The sequence below is a fragment of the Gossypium hirsutum genome, chromosome D06, assembly GCF_007990345.1.
Source record: "Gossypium hirsutum isolate 1008001.06 chromosome D06, Gossypium_hirsutum_v2.1, whole genome shotgun sequence".
NCBI lineage: Eukaryota > Viridiplantae > Streptophyta > Magnoliopsida > Malvales > Malvaceae > Gossypium > Gossypium hirsutum.
Genome location: NC_053442.1, coordinates 27,591,856 through 27,606,440, shown reverse-complemented (window position 1 = coordinate 27,606,440; position 14,585 = coordinate 27,591,856).

The following is a 14,585-nucleotide window of genomic DNA, read 5'->3' as shown; positions in this document are numbered from 1 at the left end:
TACTTGACGAAGAAATCTTTCTTTTTTATGTCTTGTGACACCCAATGAGAGTTTTCCACACACTAGATACTTAACCAGATCTGCATACCAAGTGGTTGCATCTACAACAAATAAATTTTCATCTAGGAATGCGTCAACAATTTGAAGTATGTTTCCATCTTCGCTGCCAATTTCCAATTGAGATAGATGGTCTACAACTTGATTCCCTGAACCCTTACAGTCTTTTATCCCAATGTCAAATTCTTGCAACAGAAAGATCCAGCATATCAATATTGGGTTTGCATCCTTCTTCGCAAAATGATATCTCAACGCCGAGTGATCAGTATATACAGTAACCTTTGCACCGACAAGATAAGAATGAAACTTGTCGAAAGTAAAGACTACAGCAAAAATTTTTTTCTTTGTAGTGGTATAGTTTATTTGAGTCTCTGTAAGAGTTTTGCTAGCATAATAGATGGCGTGAAATATTTTTCCCTTACGTTGTCGTAGAACAGCACCCACAGTAAAGTCGCTCATATCACACATAACTTCAAAAGGTTTAGACAAATCTGGTGCAATGACAATGGGTGCATTTACTAGCTGCGTCTTTAATTGAATGAATGCCTCCAAACATATATCGTCAAAGAGTAATTTTTGATTCTATTCCATCAATGTGCATAAGGGCTTTGAAATTTCGAGAAACCTCTAATAAATCTTCGGTAAAACCCCGCATGCCTAAGAAAACTATGAATACCTTTCACATTTGTCGATGGAGGTAATTTCTCAATGATTTCCACTTTATCTTTGTCTACTTCAATTCCTTGATTAGAGATGCGATGGCCTAACACAATGCCTTCAGTTTCCATGAAATTGCATTTTTCCCAATTCAAAACAAGATGTGAGTCTTCACATCGCTACAATACTTTATCCAAATTGTCAACGCAATGATCAAAATCATTCCCATAGACTAAGAAATCATCCATAAAAACCTCTAAAGAATCTTCAATCATATACGAGAATATTGCCATCACCCATGACAAGTGATCGGTTGTTTAATGTCACAAAAATAATGTGCAAGCGTATGCTGTCAATGTAAGTATAGTAAATAGATACTAGTCTGTCGGATATCGATCCTACGAGGATGGTTGTCTTTTGTTGATCAATGTAGTGCAATAAATAGATAGGAACGAGATAAATTATGAGTGTACTTGTCGAAGCAATACTTGAAAACAATAAGATAAAATAGGATAAAGATAAATTGCGATCCCCAACGTGAATATTGTACAAAATACTAAGTGCTCACAAGGTATAAAAGGATAGGTAATTGTCGATGCATTAAATTGCAATGATTATCTTACCAAGCTTAAATTCCATATTGAATCTAAGACTTAGACATGCACATTAGCCACATTTTCGTATGATGGCAATGGAACACTATTAAGAACAAGTGGATTAAATTCCTCTAATCATCAAGCAACTTCCCCTGTAATGCTTGTTAGCCTGAACTGTTGCTGCACTTTCCAGTGTCAGTGACTGCAATAACACTTCTATGCTAAAAACATTCAGACCCAAAGATTAAACAGTAGATAAAAGATTGAATAAAATAACATTGAACCCAGAAATCATGTGTACTTTCGTACAAAGATGAAATAAAAAGTAATCACCATCATTTAGAAAATAAATATAAAATAACAAGTCGAGAGTACTATTCCTAGAAAATCATGACTTGATCTCTCAACTCCCTCTTGTGTTGCACTCAGGGCTCCTCGCCAAGAGCTAAGTTACATCCCTTTCACGTCGGTTCACCTGTACAAGGCTTAAGCCGCCATAGCCAAAAGCTTCAAAAGATAGATTGAAGAAGATAATACTCCGAAAAAAGCCTCTTTTTTTTCTTTTCACGTGAATATTTATATTCTTCCCAAATGGCCCAGGTGTCCTTTCATCATGCTGCCTCTGTACGTACAAGTTGGTTATACTAGACTGGACAGCGCACACATTTTTGTTCTTATCCGAACAGTTGTTAGGTGCGGCAACAATTTTGGGTGCATTCTAAAAATACTCATGCAGCGACATTGGTACCAAAACATGACAAAATTAAAGATAAATCGGCTAAGATCCACTGAGTTATAAAATGCAATTTACTAAATTGAAAATGCTAAAATATGTGCTAAAAATATCTAAATGGGGATAAATTAATGAACAAGTAAGGAGAAAAAAATTTGTTCTTTCTAATACTATCACACCTCTAAACTTGAGTTTTTACTTGTCCTCAGGTAAAACAGAAACTGGCAAGGCTACACAAGAATTCACTAAGGCAAATGATTATTCTAGCAACTTGAATCACCTAAAGTCCCAATGAATGAGTCACATTCAAATGACAGAATATTACATCCACAATACATATGTATGAATGAATAAGATTACAACTTCATCAAAATCAGCATCATGCTTTAAATCCTAAATTCTATCTACCAATACAACATTTATTATACAATATATGTCTCATTTTTTTGTGAATAAGGGATATCATTCCATTACTGTACCCTTGGTCCTGAGAAGAAACGATGGAGTGAATTAAACCTCAGGGAGTACGTAATTGAGCTGACACACACTCATGCAGTGACAGCCTTTGGCCAGATTCATTTTTCTAACGCTTGCATTGGAGTGTTCCCTATTTAACATTTCACAATACACCCACTTTGTAGTGTCTCTTATATATATATAAGGAGTTGTAAAAGGTAGATTCGTTCAAGATTCAAGGACTGGAAGTAGTCATCCATTACTAATGTAACCTAAATCATTCATCAAAGAATTGAAGATACAGCATTCAGTCAAATTTATCCAACTCATTCATCGATAATTTGCATGATTCAAGAATTAAGCATCAAATGTACCAAAAATTTTTGAACACATTTGCGTTAACCACAAATAAACCATACATGCTTTATTAAACTCAAAATAAACCCCATATGCATTCCCCCAAACTTAAAGATTGAATTTTCTGTTGGATCACCGGTACCCCTACGGTGCAGCGGAAAAATTTAATAATCGACGACCCTAACCACGGATCCATGTGTGAGGAACGAATCGGGGTGAAAAGGGTTACAAAATTACCTAATGTTTGTTCTGAGTAGACAGCAACTTCTCAACAATGTGTAGTCTGATCTATCGAACCAAGCCGCAATCTATCGAGACTCCGACCTCTGCGTAATCCACCCAGTTGACTACGAACGGAAGAAATCCCCAAAACGGTTTTGAAAGTAATTTTTCTTTGACGGCTGCTAGACCAAAAACAAAGAAAAACAAAGATTCTTATATCCTATTATTTTAGGGTTTTTAAGAATTAAATAAATATAATAATATTTTAAATCGAAAATTATAATTACATTAATTGTAATATAATTTCGGTAAACCATATATTTATTTGAATTCATATGCTAACCAAATTCTTGTCCTCATTATGCGTACAACAAACTTGTACATAATGTGTTGGAAATTTGATTACCGAATTAAATTAATTCTATAATTAATTTAATTCAAGCGAAACCCAAAAATAATACCAACTATGGTTTATTCCGTTCATTTCAACTATAGGGTGTGACCCTGTAGGTTCCTGTAACGTTAGCAGTAATATTATAACGATTCCAGTGTTACAAACAATGAGTGGCATCTAGCAATGCATCATTGCTACCTAAGTCACAAGAGATCATGATTCGACATAACCTTTTTTTTATGATTAACCTTTTATGCAATAATCCTTAAGTCCTTTATCTCTGGATTGGACACAAGTCATGGAATAGTCACACTTCTATAGTTCATTCCATGTTCCTTGATACCTTAAGCAGACTACAATATACAAATAAGTATGACATCTCATATCAACTTATTTGAGCATGGCCATGCATTTCTAGTCTCACTTAATCAAGTGGCCCAAGATATTACTCCCATTATGTAGGAGGGACTTATTCTATATCGACCAACCATATCCCTCTACATCGATTGTGGTATATCCAACATCAGCCTTTATAGAACAACCAGTTACGGTGTACGTTTGACTGTATCAAAATATACTACTCACGATGTTGGGATTATGATGATCTCAAGTCTGAGGATCATATACATATTAATCACTATGAGTAATGTCGTGACAATTACATAATAATCCAGGAAACATACTCATAATGTGTCAATCCAATATGTTGTTTTCTAACACACATATTCATGCCTTCGATTCTGACATTCCATATCAATGATAACTCTTTATCATCAATCAACTACATGTTAGTCTTAATGCATTATCGTTTTCCTATCAAACAATAATACTTGACTAAGGATCTTTTAAGAATAATTATATTATTCTTAGGACATTATTATAAAACAGTTTATTTATACACACAGAAAAGAAACTGAAATAATAATGGTAACGCCTTATATTAATAAACATGATAAATCAAGTATGTTATTACAACCATCCCATGATTGATCTTTGGGCATACTCTAACATTCTCCCCAATGCACTAACATTAAAATGCGATGACAATACAAATGCAATGATAATGTGCACTAACAAAATGAACATTATAGCTACATGCAATGCATGAATACTACATCAAAAACTTAAAATAAACTAACTCAGTTTTCCTCGGCCATCAATGTGGTTGGACGATGTTTCTTCTTCCTCCTATATTTCTGCTCCTACTTGCACTTTGTCTTTAGAGCATTTTCTCTTCTTTTTTTGGGCTTCGCACGGTCTTCGGATCGGTCCTTAGTTTTCGGTGCTGCCCTAGCATCACCAGATGCTTCCTGTGCAGGAGGGGTAACCTTGAGTGGTCCGGTATAGACCACTATCGCCAATGAGATATGGTGCTTCTCACTGGTTACCTCTGCAACTTTCACCAGTCTAGCTCTATCTCACTCTAGATTATCAGTAGTTGCACCCACAATCTCAAAGGCATTGAAAATGTTATCAGCAGATTCTTTCTCAGTATTTTCTTCCTCGACCTTCTTGTTCACAACTACAACACGGACTTCCTCCTCTCCCACATCAACTTCATCTTCAATAGTAGGTGCCTCTTGACCAACAATGAAGTCATCCTCGACCAGGCTATCAATCCGTCGCATACATTCCTCAATGTCCCTTGAATCCTTGTCTTTCTAATTATCAGAGACGTGCATAATGGTAGGGGATTCCCCCAATCTATCTCAGTACCCTAAGTTATCTTCCTCGGATAAGGGTTCATAATCTCAGATGATCGGTGGGAACACTAGAAATTCTAGGAATGGGGTCGGGCTTAACTAACTTAATGCAGTTGCAATAGAGTTTTTATAGGCCTTAGTATAAGCGTAGAACAAATTTTGTGATCTCTCTATATCCTCTATTGTAGTGACAAGCCTGATCTACTTATTGCTGATGTAATTGGCCAACTTCTCTTTATCCTTCATTTGGCGCAACAATGATGTCTTTGCAGTCATGTTTGTTCCCTTGGTTTCTGTCTTGATTTTTCCTTTCCTTGTTTTGCTGGTCTCTTCACCCTTCAATGTTAGTGTATCTTTGCCACGAGTCATTATTTCAATAGAGGCTTCATTTATCGAGCCCTTATTCTCCAGGATCTTTTCATCATCACGGGGCACGATCCTTTTCTACTAGTACAGTAGCATCACAGACGACGGGAAAACCAAAATTTTACTTTGCCTTGCGGCACAGTCAGCAATTTCCTGGTGGAGTAATGCACAAACATCAATCTTTCTGCCCTTAACAATTGAATGTATCAAGTACATTCTATCGAGGTTGACTGTGGCACTGTGAGTAGATGGTAGTATCGTGCAGTTGACAAAATGAAACCAGATTTTGCTTTGCAGTGTCAGGAAGTGACGCTACATTGTATAATTCTTTTAATGTGGACCCATCCACAACGCTCCTTTGACACATATATCCTTCACCAATAGGTCCCTTTTGTCGTCGGTGATATCCTCAATAAACTTGGAATGTTCATCTACATCCACTTTAGTGTTGTACAACTCATTGACTTTTTTTAGCATCCCATGGGATTAATCCTTCTCGAACAAAGATAAACTCTAACTCATAGTCATAAATGTTATCGTAAAACTCACGTACCAATAAAGGAGAATAGCTTCCATGATGAGTGCAGAAAGTCTCCCACTTCAGCTTAGAGATGGTTTTGTAGACTTGCTTGCCCAAGTCTTGCTGTTGCGAAAGGAGAATGCCCTGTTCTGGGTGGAAATGTCACTTCAAAATGTTGTCTTGAAATTGGTCCTTGGCCACTTTCATTAAAAAGATCACCGGCTCCTTTTTCTCCATTGGCATGGAAAATTCCGATTCACGAACTGTAGTTGTAGAGGATGAGTGTTCTTCAATAAGCTTGGTGGCTTTCTTAACTGATCCTTTTGTTCTTGCCATATTTTTTTGTTTTGTGGAGTGAAGATGGTTTAAAGTTTTAAAGGTACGAGCTTAGGTAAGAGAAAGTGAATCAAAATGGCTCTTTGTATGTGTTACAGTCGGCATAGTGAATGGGGGTTTATAGCGAGTGAAAGAAGAAGATGGAAAGGCGTGACTTTCGTTAATTGATATAAAGCTGGCGGGAATAATTACGTCCAATGAGAATTGCATCTGCTCAGACAGAACAGATGACTATGTGACTTTTGATCAAACGGTGGGATCTGAAATTTCTGACCTACTCTCAATCTTGATGAGTTATAAGTGACAGTACAATAGTACAAATTGCGTTGACAATAAAGACCAAGTGCGTCGACAATGGTACCTAATTATTCTGCAAAAATAAAATAAAATAAATAAAAATAAAACAAGCTTGAACAAAAAAAAACTAAAATAAAATAAAATAAAGATAAAGATAAATTCAATAAAAATTAAGATTTTTGGACAATTTAATGGTCTCTGCCTACTTTTCATTAATATTCCCAAAATAATGTTTCAATCGCTGGCCATTCACTTTGAACTAGTGTCTATCATGTAAATCTTTGATTGTGGCTACACCATGAGGAAATGCTTTTACAATTTCAAAAGGTCCAAACCAACGTGAGCGCAATTTACCCGGGTGCAGTTTCCATCTAGAATTGAAGAATAAAACTTGTTGACCCGCGATAAATTGTCAATGCAAAATAATTTTTTCATGCCATTGTTTGGTCTTTTCCTTGTAAATTGCAGCGTTTTTATAGGCATTTTGCCTAACTTCCTCTAATTCAGTGATATCCAACAACCTTTTCTTTCTAGCAGCTTCATAGTCCATGTTCACTTGTTTAATTTCCCACATTGCTTTGTGCTCCAGTTCAACTGGCAAGTGACATGCTTTCCCGAAAACCAATTAATATGGTGACATCTCTAATGAAGTTCTATATACTATCCACAATGCATATAAAGTGTCATCCATTTTGGAAGACCAATATTTCCTCCAAGGGTTCACAACCTTCTCAAGAATGTTTTTAATTTGTCAATTCGATACTTCGGCTTGTCCATTAGTTTGCATGTGATAAGCAGTAGCCATTCTATGATTAACTCCACATCTCTTCAGTGTGGCTACCACTTGGTTGTAATGAAAGTGTGTACCCTGATCACTAATTAATGTCTTTGGTGTGCCAAAGTGGGTGAGTATATGCTTGTGAAAAAAATTAAGCACTATCTTTGCATCATCCTTTGGGACTACAACAGCTTCAACCCACTTCGAGACGTAGTCAGCAAATACTAATAAATAAAGATTTCCAAATGAATTTTGAAATGGTCCCATAAAATCTATACCCCAAACATCAAAAAAATCAACCTAAAAAAATAGCTGCTGCAACATTTTATTGCGTCGAGATATAGAGCCAATGCACTGACACCTCTCGTATTGATTCACAAAATTTTGGGCGTCTTTGAATAATGAAGGCCAATAGAATCCTAATTAGAGAATCTTTGCAGCAGTTCACATGCAACCAAAATGACCTCCATAAGGAGCATCATGACAGTACATAGGATTGAAAGCATCTCCTCTTCTGGAACACAACACCGAATGATGTTGCCACTGCATACCTTGAATAAATACGGCTTGTTCCAATGATACTTCACTACTTCACCAAGAAATCTTTCTTTTTTATGGCCTGTGTCACCCAACGTGATTTTTCCACACACTAGATAATTAACCAAATCCGCATACCAAGGGGTTGTATCTACAGCAAATAAATTCTCATCTGGGAATGCGTTGTAACACCCCGAACCCGAGACCGACACCGGAGTCGAACACGAGGTGTTAACAGACTTTAAACCCCTTATAAAAAAATTTCCCAGACACTGCCAATCTGCGTACTAGTCGCTTTAAAAATCATATCTTGAGTTTCACAACTCGAAAATCAGTTTCGTGATTTTTCCCTGAAACTAGACTCATATGCCCATCTACATATTTTTTTCTAGAATTTTTGGTCAGGCCAATTAGTACAGTTTATTAGTCAAAGTCTCCCATGTTACAGGGATCGACTACACTGACATTTGCGCATTACGACCTGGATATCTCCCTGCACAGAGCTTAAATACTGATGCCGTTTGTTTCTATAGAAACTAGACTCAGAGAGGAATCTATACATATATCGTATGACTCTTAATTATCTCTGGTTAATTTATAATGAATTTCCAAAGTCGGAACAGGGAATCCAGAAACCGTTCTGGCCCTGTCTCACGAGAACCTGAATATCTCTTAACATACTGTCCGTATGATTGTTTCGTTACTCTCATATGAAAGTAGATTCATCAAGGTTTGTTTACATAATTTATTCACTATTTAATTTCATTCCTACTATTTTTAGTGATTTTCCAAATCTACATCACTGCTGCTGTCAGCATCTGCCTTTAAGGTAGACTTTACCTATTTCATGGTTTCCATGATTCAACTAGCCCTTTTTGCATAAATAGCACAATTTATGAAAGTGATTAACCATCCCCGTGGCCAATCCTTGTCAAGCATATCCACACCAAATGATTATAACATTATACTCAAACACATATAAGCCATTTTCGCATGGCTATCCAAAATTTATACAAGTCCAAAGGGTCCACGACCCACAACAAACGGGTAGTCCTATACATGCCATTTCGAAGTTCAACCAAAATTGTACCAAAAGGGGGCTTTGATAGTGTGGACGACTTTGACCTCAAGATCCCGAGTCCGATAGCTGGAGAACCAAATCTATAAAACAGAGGAGCAATGAAACGGAGTAAGCAATTTATGCTTAGTAAGTTTTGAGCAAGGAATTCCAGCACAACAAAAGTATAGCATTCATATAGCTAAACGGGTAATTTCATATGCACAAATTTACGATATCGTACTTGCTTCACATTATCAACCCTTATGTACATACACAAAAGATCAACTCAGCCAAAGGCAGGTAGCTCGTTTATCAACTGAGCGAATACTTATTTGTAAGGGCTCAACTAAATTCAAGCACATACGAAACATACCTCAATGTTGGGATGTTTCGAGAGTATTAACTGGAATTTTACAGCAAGTTCATTCATTCCCAAATCACGTACCTTCAGAATTTAACCGGATATAGCTCCTCGTTCAAATGCCTTCGGGACATAGCCCGGTTATAGTAATTCGCACAAATGCCTTCGGGACTTAACCCGGATTTAGTAACTCGCACAAATGCCTTCGGGCTTAGCCCGGAATTAGTATCTCGCACAAATGCCTTCGGATCTTAGTCCGGATTTAGTATCTCGCACAAATGCCTTCGGATCTTAGTCCGGATATGGTCACTTAGCACAAAGCCTTCGGGACTTAGCCCGGACATCATTCAAATAACCATGCACATTTAACAATAAATCATGGCACATTCGTATTTCATTTTCGTTAGCAAAACTCGAACACAAGACACTTATCATTCTTGTACTTAACCCGGATTTAGTAACTCGCACAAATGCCTTCGGGCTTAGCCCGGAATTAGTATCTCGCACAAATGTCTTCGGATCTTAGTCCGGATTTAGTATCTCGCACAAATGCCTTCGGATCTTAGTCTGGATATGGTCACTTAGCACAAAGCCTTCGGGACTTAGCCCGGACATCATTCAAATAACCATGCACATTTAACAATAAATCATGGCACATTCGTATTTCATTTTCGTTAGCAAAACTCGAACACAAGACACTTATCATTCTTGTAATTTCGGCTCAATAGCCACACACAAAGAGCATGATTTTAATTTGCTTAAAACATGATCTAATCAAATCTTAATTTAAGCTCTCTTACTCAAGAACTTACCTCGGGTGTTGTCGAACGATTCCGATAGCTATTCGACCACTTTTTCCTTCCCTTTATCGGATTTTGTTCCCCTTTGCTCTTGAGCTTAATTAAACAAATAAATTGATTTAATCATTTGAGCATCGAAAAGAGGAACACAAGGCACTTAGCCCATATTTATACATTAGACATTAAAGTCACATATGTACGGAATCATGAATCAAACTCAACATTTTAGCTAATTTTTCCCCTTGGCCGAATATGCATGTCTATTTTGGGGCCGATTTCAACACTTAATACATTCTACAAGTATGGTCACTTGTATTGACTAAACACCCTTTTGTTTCAAGTTCAAAACTTGGCTAATACACACATATACACACTAGTAAAGCATCCTCTCCCTTTCCATCAATTTAACACATGCATTGCTCATTAACATGCAAAAGTTATATTCGGCCTTAGCACACAACTTGCTAGCCGATTCTTCTCCATTTAGCAACCAATGCACATATGTGCTCACTCAAAAATGCTAAAAAGGAGGTTCAAGAATCATCAAGCCACCATCACATGCATCATTAACAAGCTTCATATTTAGCATGCAATGGCATTAACACAAACTCCACCTAGGCCGAATCTTAACTCATCCTCATGCCTCATCACCACAACATCAAACATCAACCAAGAATGATGCATCCATGGCCGAGTGTCATTTCCATCACATAGCAAGATTTAGACCATGGGCAAGGTAGAACTCAAGCTAACAACTAAAACATGCATGCATCTCATGGAACATCATCAAACATACCTTAGCCTAGCTACATGCATGGCCGAACCTCTTCAACCTTTCTTCTTCCTTCCTCCTTAAAATTTTTGGCCAAGGATGAACCAAAGGATAAGCATTTTTTTCTTTGTTTTTTTTTCTTTCTAGTTTCGGCTAAATGAAGATGAGAAAGGATGAACAAAAATTTTCTCCTCTCTTTTCTTTAGCTCACGGCAATGGGGGGGAAAACAACTACACACATTTTTTTTGTATTCATCATACTCCTTTTCATTATTTTATGCCCATGCCCCTTATTTTATTTTTTCCTACATACCTCACTAGGCCAACATGTTCCCAACATGTTTCCACCCATAGCATGGCCAACCACTAGCTCAAATTTTGGGTAATTTGACATGCAAACCCATCATTTTCACAACATGCATTAATAGACCATTTTAAATTAGCCTATCATATTTTCACCATGTCTCATATCAATCCCTATTTAATAATTTCTCATGCAATTGGCAAAATTGGAGAATGAAACTTCCACATACTCATGTACACACATAATAAGCATAGAATATGGAAATCAATTATTTTTATGACTCGGTTTTGTGGTCCCGAAACCACTTCCCGACTAGGGTCAATTTTGGGCTGTCACAACTCTCCCCCACTTAAGAAATTTTCGTCCCCGAAAATCTTACCGGTAAATAGGTTTGGGTATCGTTCTTTCATCGAGCTCTCGGTTTCCCAAGTAGGTTCCTCGATCCCGTGTTTGAGCCATAACACCTTAACTAACGGAACCCTTTTGTTTCGCAACTCTTTCACTTCACGAGCTAGGACACGCATCGGTTCTTTTTCATAACTCATATCGGCTTGAATTTCAACCTCTGATGGGCTAATTATGTGTGATGGATCAGATCGATAGCGTCGAAGCATTGAAGCATCGAAACATGAAAGACGTCGTGAATCTTTTCAAGCTCAGGGGGCAAAATCAATCTATACGCAACCGGACCAACTCGTTCGGAGATTTCGTACGGCCCAATGAATCTCGGGCTCAACTTGCCCTTACGGCCAAACCTGAGTACCTTTTTCCAAGGCAAAACTTTAAGGAACACTTTATCTCCCACCTGATATTCAATATCCTTTCGTTTCAAATCCGCATACGATTTTTGACGATCTGTGGCTGCTTTCAGACTTTCACGGATTACCTTTACTTTCTGTTCGGCATCCTTAATCAAATCAACTCCGAAAATTTTACTTTCACCGAGCTCGGTCCAAAACAATGGTGTACGGCATTTACGACCGTACAAAGCCTCGTAAGGTGCCATCTTAATACTTGATTGAAAACTATTATTGTAAGCGAATTCAATCAAAGGTAAATACCGTTCCCATGAACCACTGAACTCGAGGATGCAACATCTCAACATATCCTCAAGTATCTAAATTATCCGCTCAGATTGACCATCGGTTTGGGGATGAAAAGCAGTGCTAAAATGCAGCTTGGTACCCAAAGCTTCTTGCAATTTCCTCTAAAATCGCGAGGTGAATCTCGGATCTCTATCCGACACGATAGAAATAGGTACCCCGTGTAATCTCACAATCTGAGAAACGTACAATTCAACTAGTCTATCCAATGAAAAATCCATACACACGGGGATAAAGTGAGCCGACTTAGTCAGTCTATCGACAACAACCCAAATCGCATCCTTCTTACTTGTTGACAATGGCAGTCCAGACACAAAGTCCATTGTGACTCGATCCCATTCCCACTCGGGTATCATGATCGGCTGAAGTAATCCTGAAGGCACTTGATGTTCCGCTTTCACTTGTTGACATATTAAACATCTCGAAACAAGGTCGGAGATGTCTCGTTTCATACCATGCCACCAAAACCAACGTTTCAAATCGTTGTACATTTTCGTACTCCCCGGGTGACTTGACATTCGGCTACAATGGGCTTCGTTCAGATCGAAATGAGTTCCGAACTCCTTGGAACACACAAACGACTTCTGAACCTCAAACAATCATCATCAACTTTCTGGGCTTCACGAATTCGATGAATCAATAATGGTTTGGCTTTTAATTCAGCAACTAACACATTGTCAGGTAGAAAAGACAAATGCACATTCATTGCTCGTAAAGCAACCAATGACTTCTGGCTTAAGGCGTCCGCAACCACATTAGCCTTTCCCGGGTGGTAATCAATGACAAGCTCGTAATCTTTCAACAACTCAAGCCAACGTCTTTGTCGCAGATTTAAGTCTCTTTGAGTCATCAAATATTTGAAACTTTTGTGATCCGAAAATACATGGCACTTTTCACCAAATAAGTAATGTCGCCATATTTTTAAAGCAAATACGATGGCAGCTAGTTCAAGATCATGGGTCGGATAATTTTTCTCATGTGGCTTTAATTGTCTCGACGCATAGGCCACAACTCGACCTTCTTGCATCAATACGCAACCCAACCCAAGTAGGGATGCGTCACTATAAATGACAAACTCTTTGCCTGATTCGGGTTGCACTAAAATTGGAGCTTCAGTCAAATAAGTTTTTAGTTGATCAAAACTTTTCTGACATTTCTCCGTCCATTCGAACTTAACATCCTTTTGAAGTAGCTTCGTCATTGGTGTGGCTATCATCGAGAAACCTTTGACAAATCGTCGGTAATAACCGGCGAGTCCCAGGAAGCTCCGAACTTCGGTAATATTTCTTGGAGGCTTCCAGTTAAGTATGGCTGAAATTTTGCTCGGGTCAGCTCGAATACCCGATGCGGATACCACATGACCCAAGAAGCTAACCTCTCTTAACCAGAACTCATACTTACTGAACTTAGCATATAACTGCTTATCCCGCAAAATTTGCAACACTAGCCTCAGATGCTCAGCATGTTCGGTCTCATCTCTTGAATAGACCAAGATGTCATCAATGAACACAACTACGAACCAATCCAAATATGGTCTGAAGATCCGATTCATCAAATCCATAAATACCGCAGGGGCATTTGTGAGCCCAAACGGCATCACTAAGAACTCGTAGTGACCATATCTCGTCCTGAAGGCAGTTTTGGGTATGTCTGATTCTTGAATTCGCAACTGATAATAGCCCGATCTCAAATCTATTTTGAGAACACTATGGCTCCCTTCAGTTGGTCAAACAAATCATCGATGCGCGGCAACGAATATTTGTTCTTTATCGTCACTTTATTCAGTTGACGATAGTCAATGCACAACCTCATGGTTCCGTCCTTCTTTTTCACGAACAATACTGGTGCACCCAAGGTGAGAAACTTGGTCGAGCAAAACCTCTATTCGTCAATTCTTGCAACTGAGCTTTCAACTCTTTTAACTCGGTTGGTGCCATACGATACGGAGCTATCGAAATCGGCGTAGTCCCAGGTACAAGCTCAATACCAAACTCTACCTCCCGAACAGGTGGTAAACCCGGTAATTCTTCAGGAAAAACATCCGGGTATTCACAAACCACCGGCACAAATTCGGGTTTCTTTTCTAATTCTTTGTCATCAAGTACATACGCAAGGTATGCTTCGCACCCTTTTCTTACATATTTCTGGGCCAACATTGCTGATATTACAGCTGGCA